Raw genomic sequence first — 12,203 nt, 5'->3', positions numbered from 1 at the left:
TCTCCTGTTTTCTGTCATTATGGATTAGTTTGCATTATCTAGATCATTATATAAATGGAATCATACAATATATAATATTCTATTGTCTGCCTTCTTTCACTCAGCATAATTATTTTGAGATGCATCTATGTTGTTTTGCCAATACTTCATTTTTATTGATAAGTAGTATTCCGTTTTATGGATATACTATAATTTGTTTAACCATTCATAACCAGTCAGCTATTGATGAACATTTGGATTGTTTCCAGTGTTTGGCTATTACTGCTATAAATATTTGTGTATAAGTCTTTATATGAACACGTATTTCCTGTTCTCTTAAGTAGATACCTACAGGTGAAATGGCTAGATCATACGGTAGGACTATGTTTAATTTTTAAAGAAACTGCCAAACATTTTTCCAAAGTGGTTGTACCATTTTGCATTCCCACCAACAGCGTATGAGACTTTCAGTTACTTCGTACCGTTACCCACATTTGGTTGGCCAGCCTTCTTTTTTTTTTATTTAAAAAAAAATTTTTTTTTAACATTTATTTATTTTTGAGACAGAGAGAGACACAGCATGAACGGGGGAGGGGCAGAGAGAGAGGGAGACACAGAATCGGAAACAGGCTCCAGGCTCTGAGCCATCAGCCCAGAGCCCAACATGGGGCTCGAACTCGCAGACCGCGAGATCGTGACCTGAGCTGAAGTCGGACGCTTAACCGACTGAGCCACCCAGGCGCCCCAAGGCCAGCCTTCTTAATTTTACCATTTTAGAGTGCTACCACGCCAGAGTGTGGCACCACACCAGACTGCCCCATTTGTTATAACTGATAAACCTACATTTACACATCATTGTCACCCACAGTTTATAGTTTACACTAGGGTACACGCTTGATGTACCAATGTGTGTTTTGACAAATGTATAGTAATGTGTATCCATCATCATGGTAACATGCAGAATAGTTTCACTGCCCTAAAAATCCTCTGTGCTCCACCTATCCATCCCTCCACCCCACTCCCCAGCCGGTGGCAACCACTGATCTTTTTACTGTATCGGCACTTTTACCTTTTCCAGGATATCATATACTTGGAATCATACGATGTGCAGCCTTTTCAGATTGACTTCTTTCACTTAGTAATATGCATTTACACTTCCTTCATGTCTTTTCATGGCTTGATAGCTGACTTCTGTTAGTGCTACATGATTCCCACTGTTTGGATATACCAAGGTTTTTCGTTCACCCGCTGAAGGGCATCTTGATTGCTTCCAAGTTTTGGCAATTATGAATCAAGCTGTTGTCAACAACTGTGTGCAGATTTTTCAATTCCTTAGTTTTCACCGTCAGTAAATATACTAAGGAGCATGATTGCCAGATTATATGGTAACAGGTGTACTTTTATAAGGAATTAGAGGCAGCTAGACTGTCTTCCCAAGGGGCTGTTCCATTTTTTCATTCCCACCAGCAACAAATGAAAAGTTTCTGTTGTTTCACATTCTTGCCAGCATTTGCTATTGTCGGTGTTTTGGACTTTTGTATACTAATAGTGTAGATATATCTAATTGTTTTAATTTGCATTTCCCTGTTAACATATGATGTGGAGCATCTTTTCATGTGGTTATTAGCCATCTGTAGTTTTTTGTTTGTTTGTTTTGGCCATCTGTACGTCTTTGGTGAAGTGTCTGTTAAGGTCTTTGGCCCATTTTAAAATCCAGTTGTTTTTCTTATTGTTGAATTGGAAGAGGTTTTTTGTTTGTTTATTTTGGATAATAGTCTGCTTTGATCTGAATGGTTGTGGACCCCTGAAATTCATGTTGTTAAAATTCTAGTCTCTAATGATGGTATTAGGAGGTGGGGGTTGGGAGAGGTGATTATATCATGAGATGGAACCCTCATGATTGAGATTAGTGCCCTCATAAAAGCGGCTCCACAGAGCAACCTAGCCTCCTTCACCCCAAAAGGCCCCCCCCAACCATGCTGGCACCTTTACTGGACTTCCCAACCTCCAGATCTGTGAGATATAAATGTTTATAAGCCACCAAATTTATGTTATTTTTGTTATAGCAGCTCGAATGTACTGAAACAGTCCTTTGTCAGATACATCTTTTATAAATATTTTCTAGTTTGTGAGTTATCTCATTTTCTGTATGAACACTGTTTGCATGTGCTTTATTGGCCATTCGTATATCTTCTTTGATGAAGTGTATGTTCAAATCTTTAGTCTGTTTCTTTTAACTGCATTTTTAAACTTTATTTATTTATTTTGAGAGAGAGAGAAAGTGCACAACAAGCAGGGGAGGGAGAGAGAGAGAGAGAGAGAGAGAGAGAGAGAGAATCCCAAGCAGGCTTCACGCTGCCAGTGCTGAATCAGACATGGGCCTCAAACTCCTAAGCCATGAGATCATGACCTGAGCCAAAATCGAAGTCACATGCTTAACTGACTGAGCCACCCAGGCACCCCTCGCATTGTTTCTGTTTTTTAAATTTTAATGTTTAAATTTATTTTATTTTTGAGAGAGAGACAAGAGTACAAATGGGAGGGGCAGAGAGGGAGACACAAAATCTGAAGCAGGCTCCAGGCTCTGAATTGTCAGCACAGAACCCGATGTGGGGCTTGAACTCACTAACCACAAGATCATGACCTAAGTCAAAGTTGGACGCTCAACTCACTGGGCCACCTAGGTGCCCCTGCATTGTTTTTTTAATTGTTGAGTTTGAGAGTTTTTTATCTATACAAGGACTATACAAGTCCTTGTATAGATCTTTTTATCTATAAAGGACTTTTGATCTATAAAGGACTATACAAGTCCTTTATCTGATATATGCTTTGCAAATATTTTCTCCCAGGCTATTTCTTGTCTTTATTCCTTTAACAGTCTCTTTTAAAGAGCCATAGTTTTTCATTTTGATGAAATACACTTATCAATTTGTTCCATTTATGGATTACGCTTTTGATATTGTATCTAAGAAATCTTTTGTCAAACCCAACTAGGCATAAGGTGACAACGATCTTCTCCTATTTTCTTTTAAACGTTTACAGTTTGGGGCACCTAGGTGGCTCAGTCAGTTGAGTATCCATCTCATAAATTCAGCTCAGGTCATGGATCCCCAGTGTCATGAGATCCAGCCCTGCATCAGGCTCCACACTGGAGCATGGAGCCTTCTTAAGATTCTCTCTCCCTCTCTCAAAAAAAACCCCAAAAAGTTTATAGTTTTAGGTTTTGTGATCATTTGGAATTATTGTATATGGTGTGAGGTACGGTTCCAAGTTATTTTTTGTTGTTGTTGTGTATATGGTCTTCCAGTTGTTCCAGCACCATTTTCTTTAGAAGACTATCCTTTTTTTCATTATATTGTCCTCGTGCCTTTATCAAAAACCAGTTGTCCATATATATGGGAACTTATTTCTGAACTCTATTCTGTTTCATTGTTCTATTTGTTCAAAATGCTGTTCTTAATGCTGTTTGGTTCATAATAATTCTTGAAACCAGGTACTGTTAAGCCTCCAACTGAATATTAAGAGTTGTTTTGGCTATTTTGGGTCCTTTGCATTTCCACACACATTTTATAATTAGTTTGTCAATTTCTACCAAAAAAAAACAAAAAACAAAAAAAAAAACCTGGGATTTTGATTGTGATTGTATTAAATTTGAGAAGCAAAGAAAATCTTAACATTAAGTTTTATGATTATGAGCAAGATGCATCTCCTTATTTACTTAGACTTTCTTTGTTTGGCCTTAGCAATATTTTGTAGTTTTCAGTGTTAGAGGTCTTTCCCATCCTTTGTCAGATTTATCCCAACATATTTCATATTTTTGATGCAATTGTAAGTGGAATTTTAAGAATTTTAATTTCTCTTTATTGCTAGTACATAAAAATATGATTGATTTTTGTATATTGATCTTGAATACTGCAATCTTGCTAAACTCACCAGTTTAGATGTCTATGATCTTTTTTGTTTGTTTGTTTTTTCTTTTGCCTGAATGCTCTGGCTAGAAACTTCAATACAGTGTTGAATGGAAATAGTGAAGAGTGGACATCCCTGTTTTATTCCTAATCTTAGAGAAAAGAATTCAGTCTTTCCTCATTAAGTATGTTATTAACTGTAGGTTTTTCCTTCATTGGGTTGAGGAAATTCTCTTCTGTTTGCTGAGTTTTTTTCAGGAATACATGTTGGATTTTGTCAGATGTTTTTTCTGTATCTTACGGTTTTTTGTTTCAGTTTAATATGATGAATTATGTTGATTTTTGAATATTAAACCAACCCTGCATTCTTGGGATAAACTCCACTTGACCCATGTTGTGTTTTCCTTTTAATAAGTTGTTGGATTTTACTTGCTAAAATTTTTAGACTTTTTGCATATGTATTCATGAATGGTACTGGCCTTTAGTTTTCTTTTCTTGCAATGTCTTTGTCTGGTTTTGGTGTCAAAGTCATACTGGCCTCATTGTGTGGGTTAGAAGATTCCCTCTTCTTCAATTTTTGGAGGAGTTTAAGTAGAATTAGTATTATGTCTTTCTTAAACATTTGGTAGTATTATGTCTTTCCTTAAAAGTGAAGATAGCTGGACCTAGAGTTTTCTTTGTGGGAAGGTTTTTTTGTTTATTTGTTTTGAGAGAGAGAGGGCAGGCGCAAGTGAGAGAGAGAGGGCAGGCGCAAGGGGCAGAGAGACAGAGAGAGAGAAAGAGAGAATCCCACGAGGGACAGAGAGAGAGAGAAGGAGAGAGAGAGAGAGAAGCAGGGTTCACCTGGGGCTCATGTTTTACACGAAGTGAGGCTTGAGCTCACTCAGTGTGAGACTGGAACTCATGACCTGTGAGATCATGACCTGAGCTCATGTCAGATACTTAACGACTGAGCCACCCAGGCACCCTGTGGGAAGGTTTTTAACTTCAATTCCATTTCTTTCACAAATATAGGATCTAAGTTGTTGAATTCATTTGGCATAAAGATGTTCGTGATAATTCCCTTTTTATTCCTTTAATAGGTATAGGTACAATAGGTAGTGATGTCATCTCTCTCATTCCTGATATTGGTAATTTGTGTCTTTTCTGTTTCCTAATCAGTCTGGCTAGAGGTTTGTCAATTTTATTGATCATCTCAAAGAACTAGATAGTTGTCTTTTGAAATCTGTTACTGTCAAATTGTATCTATTCTACAATTCTGCTCCACTAGAGCAGTACCTATACTGAAAGCACTTTATTGATATTTGTTGAACCAATTAATGAAAAAAAAAAAAGAACCACTGATTTCTGCATGTTAAGTCATCTTAATACTACCACATTCTTTTAGATACTAGCCATTCCCTTGTCTCTTACTTATGTCAGTACCTTAGTACGGATAAGATGTAACTGAGCAGTATCTCAAGGTTAGGTTAAATGCTTTGAGGATATATATGACCCAAGAGAAGGCTAAAGGGAAATGAAGCTAGCAGCTAGCATCGAGGAGGGAGGGAATCTTGAGACAATAAAGAAAATACATGGAAGCTGAAGACAGTGAATCAGAGAAAGTGTGACAAAACTGCAAGTCAGGAATCTTGGGATATTAAACTAGCAACTTAGGATGAAAGAATATACATTCTAACAAGAAATGATAGTCACATAACATGTAATCCAAGAATGATTACCCAAAGTCATTACAGTAAAAGTTTCAACTTAATAGCATCATTTTCAAAAAGGTATTGAGAACTGCTCAGATGTTAGAGGAAAAGGGGTACATAAATTGGCTTAGGTAAATTATGAAAAATAGGGTTTCTGTTTATACTCCCCATTTAATATATTGGACTGGAGGGTACCTGGGTGGCTTAATTGGTTAAGTGTCCAACTCTTGATCAACTCATGGTCATGGTCTCATGGTTCATGAATTTGATTCCCACATTCAGCTCTGTGCTGACAGTGTGGAACCTGCTTGGGATTCTCTCTACCCCCCCCCCCCCCGACTCACGTGTGTGCATAGGCACGTACGCACGCTCTGTCAAAATAAATACATAAACTAAAAAAAAAAGAACTCTGGTTAAAGGAACCAGGAAAAGGTCATGACACACATACCTAGATGGGAAAAAGAAATCTCTCATTGCTTTCACCAACCTAAAAACAAACAAAACAACACTGACCTGTCTAGTCTCTGTACTAGCTAACCACAGTGACCTTGGGTTTACATGTTCCCTATATATTTGTTTTAGACATTGCTGGGGTTTTTTTGTCCAAACTGCACACACTTAAAATGCACTTTTATTAATTTTCACATACACACACACACAAACACCCATGAAACCATCACCACAACCAAATTAGTGAACACATCCATAACCCCCAAAAGTTTACTTAGGCCTCTTTGTAATCCCTTACTCCTACCCTATCCACTACACATTCCTTACCAGTTTCCCAGGAAACCACTGATTTGCTTTCTATCACTATAATGTATTTTCTCAAATTTTATATAAATAGAATTATAAAGTATGTGTACTCTTTTGTCTGGCTTAAATCTCACTCAGCATAATTATATTGATATTATCTGTTTTGTTGCCTATACATCAGTTTGTTCCTTTTTATTGCTGGGCTGTATTCCACTTTATGGGTATGCGACAATTTATCCATTCATCAATTGATGGACATTTGGGTTGTTTCAAGTCTTTGCACCTACTATGTGTGCACATGCTTTCATTTCTCTTAGCTGAGTATCAACAGGTGGAATGACTGGGTCATAAGTTTAACTTTTTAAGAAATTGCCAGCATTTTTTCAAAGTACCTGTACCATTTTGTGTTCTCACCAGTAGGGTGTGAGAATTCTAGTTCCTCCACATTGTCTCCAACTCTTTCATGGAAGACAATTTGGCAATATCTGTCGAGATTAAAGCTGCACAAATACTTTGCTCCAGTGATTCCACTCGAGGAATTTATCCTATAGGTATTCTCACACATGTGTGAAAGGACATATCTATAAGGCTGTTAGCTACAGCATTGTATTAAAAATTAGAACAGAGCAAAATGTCCATCATTATGGGTGCAGATAATAAATTGTGGTATGTGGTATCTGTGTGTTGCTGTAAAAATAATCAGGAAAGCATAGTTGTTTTTGGAAGGATAACTGATAACACCAGTTGCCTCTGGGAAGGGGAAAGTAAGGCCAAAGGTAGGAGATTGTCACATAGTCTGGTGTCCTATTTTGAACCATCTGGATGTATTACCTACTCAAACAATAGATTTAAAACTTTTTAAATGCCTCTGAAACTAAAGCAGTTATTAAAAACAATTTTAGAATCTAAACCTTTCCACTTTAGAGATAAGAAATCTGACACTTGGCAGTGGTCAAGTGATTTGCCATGTTCAAATAGTTAGCTCAGTTATAAATGAGTACTGATAAGTCCTATTAAGGAGAATTCCACACCCCATAAGTTCTCATTGTAGTCATTTAAAACGATGATGTCTTTGTTAAAAATGCAACCATGATACCCAGGGAGCAGAAGCTTAAGACACTAAGGTAATGGAACAAATACTGACTGGGGAACCAGAAATGGGCGGGGGTCCTAATTCTGCTATTTATTATTCCCTGGTTTCTTTGTAGTATTTCAATTGATTAGCCATAATTTATTATTTATGTTTTATTAACATTTATTTATTTTTTGAGAGACAGAGCGTGAGCGGGGAGAGGCAGAGAGAGGGAGTCAGACTCCAAAGCAGGCTCCAGGCTCTGAGCTGTCAGCACAGAGCCCGACACGGGCTCAAACTCGCAAATCGCAAGATCATGACCTGAGCCGAAGTCGGATGCTTAACTGACTGAGCCATCCAGGCACCCTGAGTTAGCCATAATTTTTTTTATCCATTCTTCTGTTAATGGACATTTAAGATGTTTGGTCAGCACAAACCATTCTGCAAAACCATTCTGCAGCACAAACCATTATGTTATAGTCTAACATAAATCTCTTGGAGCATACACCGTAGATTTTCTCTAGGATATATGGAACTGTTTGGTCAAGGGGGTGTTCCCTTCATCTTTACAAACCAAACTAGATGTATTAATTTACACCTGCACACACTACATGGGAGTTCCTATTTTTTTTAAATACTTTCTGGGGCGCCTGGGTGGCGCAGTCGGTTAGGCGTCCGACTTCAGCCAGGTCACGATCTCGCGGTCCCTGAGTTCGAGACCCGCGTCAGGCTCTGGGCTGATGGCTCGGAGCCTGGAGCCTGTTTCCGATTCTGTGTCTCCCTCTCTCTCTGCCCCTCCCCCATTCACGCTCTGTCTCTCTCTGTCCCAAAAATAAATAAAAAACGTTGAAAAAAATTAAAAAAAAAATACTTTCTAATGCTTGAGGTTGCAAGACATTAAAAAATCTGAGTGACATCATTAATCACTAAGGAGATGCAAATTAAAAAAAAAAAGACACAATGAAATACCACTATGCACCTATTAGATGGCAAAACAAAAAACCCCAAATGAATATATCTGATGCTGACAAGGATGTAGTGCAACTGAATTCTTGTGTATCACTGCTGGGAATGCAGAATTGTAGAGTGCACATACAGTCCAGCAACCTTACTTCTAGGTGTTTCCCCAAGGGAATTGAAAACCTATGTCCACACAAAAGCCTGTATGTGTATACTACTAGTGGCTTTATTCATAATTATTAAGTGCCTTAGAAAGTTTTAAATTTCAATGGATTTAGATTTAGTTTCGGTTTTTGAGAGCAGGTTTGGATCGGGATCCAAGAGAATTTCTGAGAGCAGTTACCACTTGGTGGGAAAACTGCCCCATCAAAGGAAAACCACCAGTAAAGCCTGAGTGTGTTCACAACTGTTTTGTCAAAGCGTAGCTATTATAAGGGCAGTCTTGGAGATAATGGCTACATCAAGGAAATGGTTTAATTGTCAGAATCCCTTATGGACTGCCGAGGCACATTCATCCTTTGAAATCAAGAGAAACTTCAGAGTTTGCTATCCTCCATAAAAAGGTTCGGGGACCGAGGAAAGGTTCTTTAGAGTATAAATGTGTCTTGGGATATAGTGGAAAAGAAATTACTTGCAGGATTTGCAGATAAAATATAGGATGCCCAGTTAAATTTCAATTTCAGGTAGGCAACAACTTTTACATAGGGCATACTTACACTAAAAAATTATCTGTTGTTGGTCTGAAATTCAAACTTAGCTGTGTGTCCTGTGTTTTTATTTGCTAAATCTGGCAACCTAAACTGGTGAGACTCTTGAACCACATGGTCTTATTTAATGTAACTTAGCGTTGAGAAGAAATCTAATTACTTGTGTGGAATAATCATTTATTTACGTGGAAGTTTTAAGCTTGTTGCGGAACTTTTCAAAATGAATTCTGATGATACAGATTACAAAATGAAGATAATTTCATAATTTTGTTAACTTCAAATTCTAAAATTATAAACATTGCCCTTCTTACTCTGTTTGAAAAGATATAATGGGTCTAATATGAATATATAAAAAGGTTGTTTGTGCTTAACAAGAAAAAACGTCATTTGGTTTTGTAGCAAAATGTAAAGACCTACAAAAAAAAAAAAATGTCTCCTGTGTGAAAACACCAAGCATATGTTAGAAATTCTGCATTAGTACAGACTCCATTGTAAGAGTCCTTCAACCTTCACTAATGATGAATGCCATCACATACCGTTGTCTTCCTGTAATGGGGTAAAAATCTGTGTGTAACCATGTGGAGTAATGGAAGAGGGAAGAAGACACAAGAAGGAAAAAAATTCATCAGTTTAAGAATATTTTGAGTTGAGGATTAGGTGGTTTAACACGTCTACCCTGTTCAAATGATATTTTCACATTATTCCCTTGTGAAAAGAACCACAAAGACAACTTATAGATGTCTGACTTGTACATAAGAATCACTGGTAGAAAACAGAAACAATAGCAATTCAAAAGTAATTTTTTTCAACTTAAGTAAACATAGTTTTTGACCATCTTACCGTGTATTGGATGCTGGATCAGGCATTTTGTGGGATACAAGTATGACTAGGTACTTAAGGAACTAAACATGTGGTAGGGTAGAAAGACGCATGCATAAGTAAACACAATACAAGGCAAGTTGTCAACTAAAATAATAGGTTGAAAATGCAATCAGAGCATAAAAGGCAGTGATATTCTGGTGGTGGTAAGTCAGCAAAAACGTCATTGAAAAGTGGCTCTTGAGATGGCTCTGGACAAGTAGGGACAGAGTGGTGGGGAGAACAGAGGAGCAGGAAGAGGCAGAGCTGGGCAGGTGCATTGTTTGGGTTTAAAGCAGCAAAACTGCTTTGAATACATGATGTGGGAGGAGTTATTTATAAAATGAATGTCTCTGCGTGACCTGGCTCCTGCCTCTCTCGACTCAAGTGTTTTTGCCCTGGCTCATTACCCCCTTGCCCCATGCACGTGGAGCGCTTTACTCTCCCAACCTGCATCCCTAGCCAATTTATTATCCTCACTGAGGGTCAGTTTTACTGTTGCTTTCTCTGCAAAGCTTTCTCTGACCACCTTTACCTTCAAACTAGTTGGGTTCCTATATCGTATATCATGGCACCCCATACCTTAATATGTTTGTCACACGTATGGTTAAGAAATAAACATGCATCTCATTAGATTATACATTGCCTAAAGACAAGGACCTTTTTCTGTCTTGTTCACTGCTTTAACTTCTGGGCCTTAGCACAGTCCCTGGCACACAGAAGATACCTGACAAATTGTTGATGAATGAATTATGGTAATACGTTTTCTGTGTGGTTGAATATAGCTTCAAATGCTTTCACAGTGTTGACAGTTCTGTTAAATTACAGGGGTTATAAGAAAGTTATATTTTAGAATTTGTAAGAAATATATAAGCAAATTAATAGCTTAACCCATATGGATTTCTGTAACTCAAAGCAATTTCATAGAAGACAGTGTGTGTGTGTGTGTGTGTGTGTGTGTGTGTGTGTGTGTGCGCGCGCTATATACCAAAGTTCAAACATGTTTTTTTAGTGAAGGGCAGGAAAACTAGAAATACAACAAACAATAAAGGCACACAATGGAATACTGAAATAAACCTCGATAATCTTCAAATACCTTTAGAGACAGCACCTTCTATTTTAAAGAGTATCTTTATACTTTTTTAGTCACATGCAAGTGCTATCCTAAATTTAGCTAAATTCAAAATATGCCTCATATTTGAATTTAACAGTCAGTATTCATTTACTTTCAGAATCCTCTCCAGCTTCAAAATAGAAGGATTTTAATAGTGCCCGTATACCCATTGAATGAATATATAATTGTGCTCTCTGCAGCAAAGTCCCAATACTTCATTACTAGATTTATATTGATTAGAAGGGATGGCATTCAAGCTGGTAACCAGTTATCTCATTTACTGAATCGTTAGTGAAGGAAATCATTAAAATATCCCACGTATGAATCTACGGTTGCCTCCAAGTTCCAACTAGATTTGAATGACACACTTTTTTCATTTTTATAATTAAGTACTAGAAACATTTTATTGTAAAGACTGATGAATATATCGAATATGCTTTGTTTTATAAAGTCTGATTTTCCAACTGTAAGATACTGGCACTTGGGGAAAAAACAATCACTTAAATGAAAACTAAAAATATAAAGCCTATGTTTAAAACATGGCCTTTATTAATACTGCCCACTGAGCTCCATTTTTATTTTACATTGAAATACTTCTGCTTTGCAAAGAAAAGACAGGAAAGTGCATTTTACAAGAGTACTTTTTTTCTTTTTAATTCTCTGCGAAAATGGAAGGAATCTGAATCACAAGTTCACAATGTGGTAAAATGAAATTAAGAAACAATGATTTCAGTAATGCTATGCCATCACTAGTGTTTGGCTCTGACTTTGTTCTTGTAAATCAGATCCTGATATACAGTCTAGAGCATCTAGGTTATTACTCTACAGCATATTAAACACAGAAAAGGAGGTTTAAAAAAAACCCCTTTCAATGTACAAACATGAATTTAAAAACTGATTTTAAAAAATCACCTTTTTACATAATGTATATGGCAAAAATGCTTTAAATACATGATTTTGGAAGAATTATTTACAAAATGTATCAGTCTGTGGAACAATTCACAGACAAAGCATACATAGTTGCTTTACTTAGTTGTTGCATCTCAACTTTGGGAGATAAGAAATTTATTCGGCAGTATAGCAAACATAAAAACTATGACAAAGTATTGTAAGGGCAACCAAAAATTTGATCCTCGAAACAGTTTAAATACTAGG

This window comes from Acinonyx jubatus, chromosome B3 (assembly GCF_027475565.1).
Source record: "Acinonyx jubatus isolate Ajub_Pintada_27869175 chromosome B3, VMU_Ajub_asm_v1.0, whole genome shotgun sequence".
NCBI lineage: Eukaryota > Metazoa > Chordata > Mammalia > Carnivora > Felidae > Acinonyx > Acinonyx jubatus.
The sequence above is the reverse complement of the archived record's forward strand: the minus strand, read 5'-3'. Positions refer to the sequence as shown.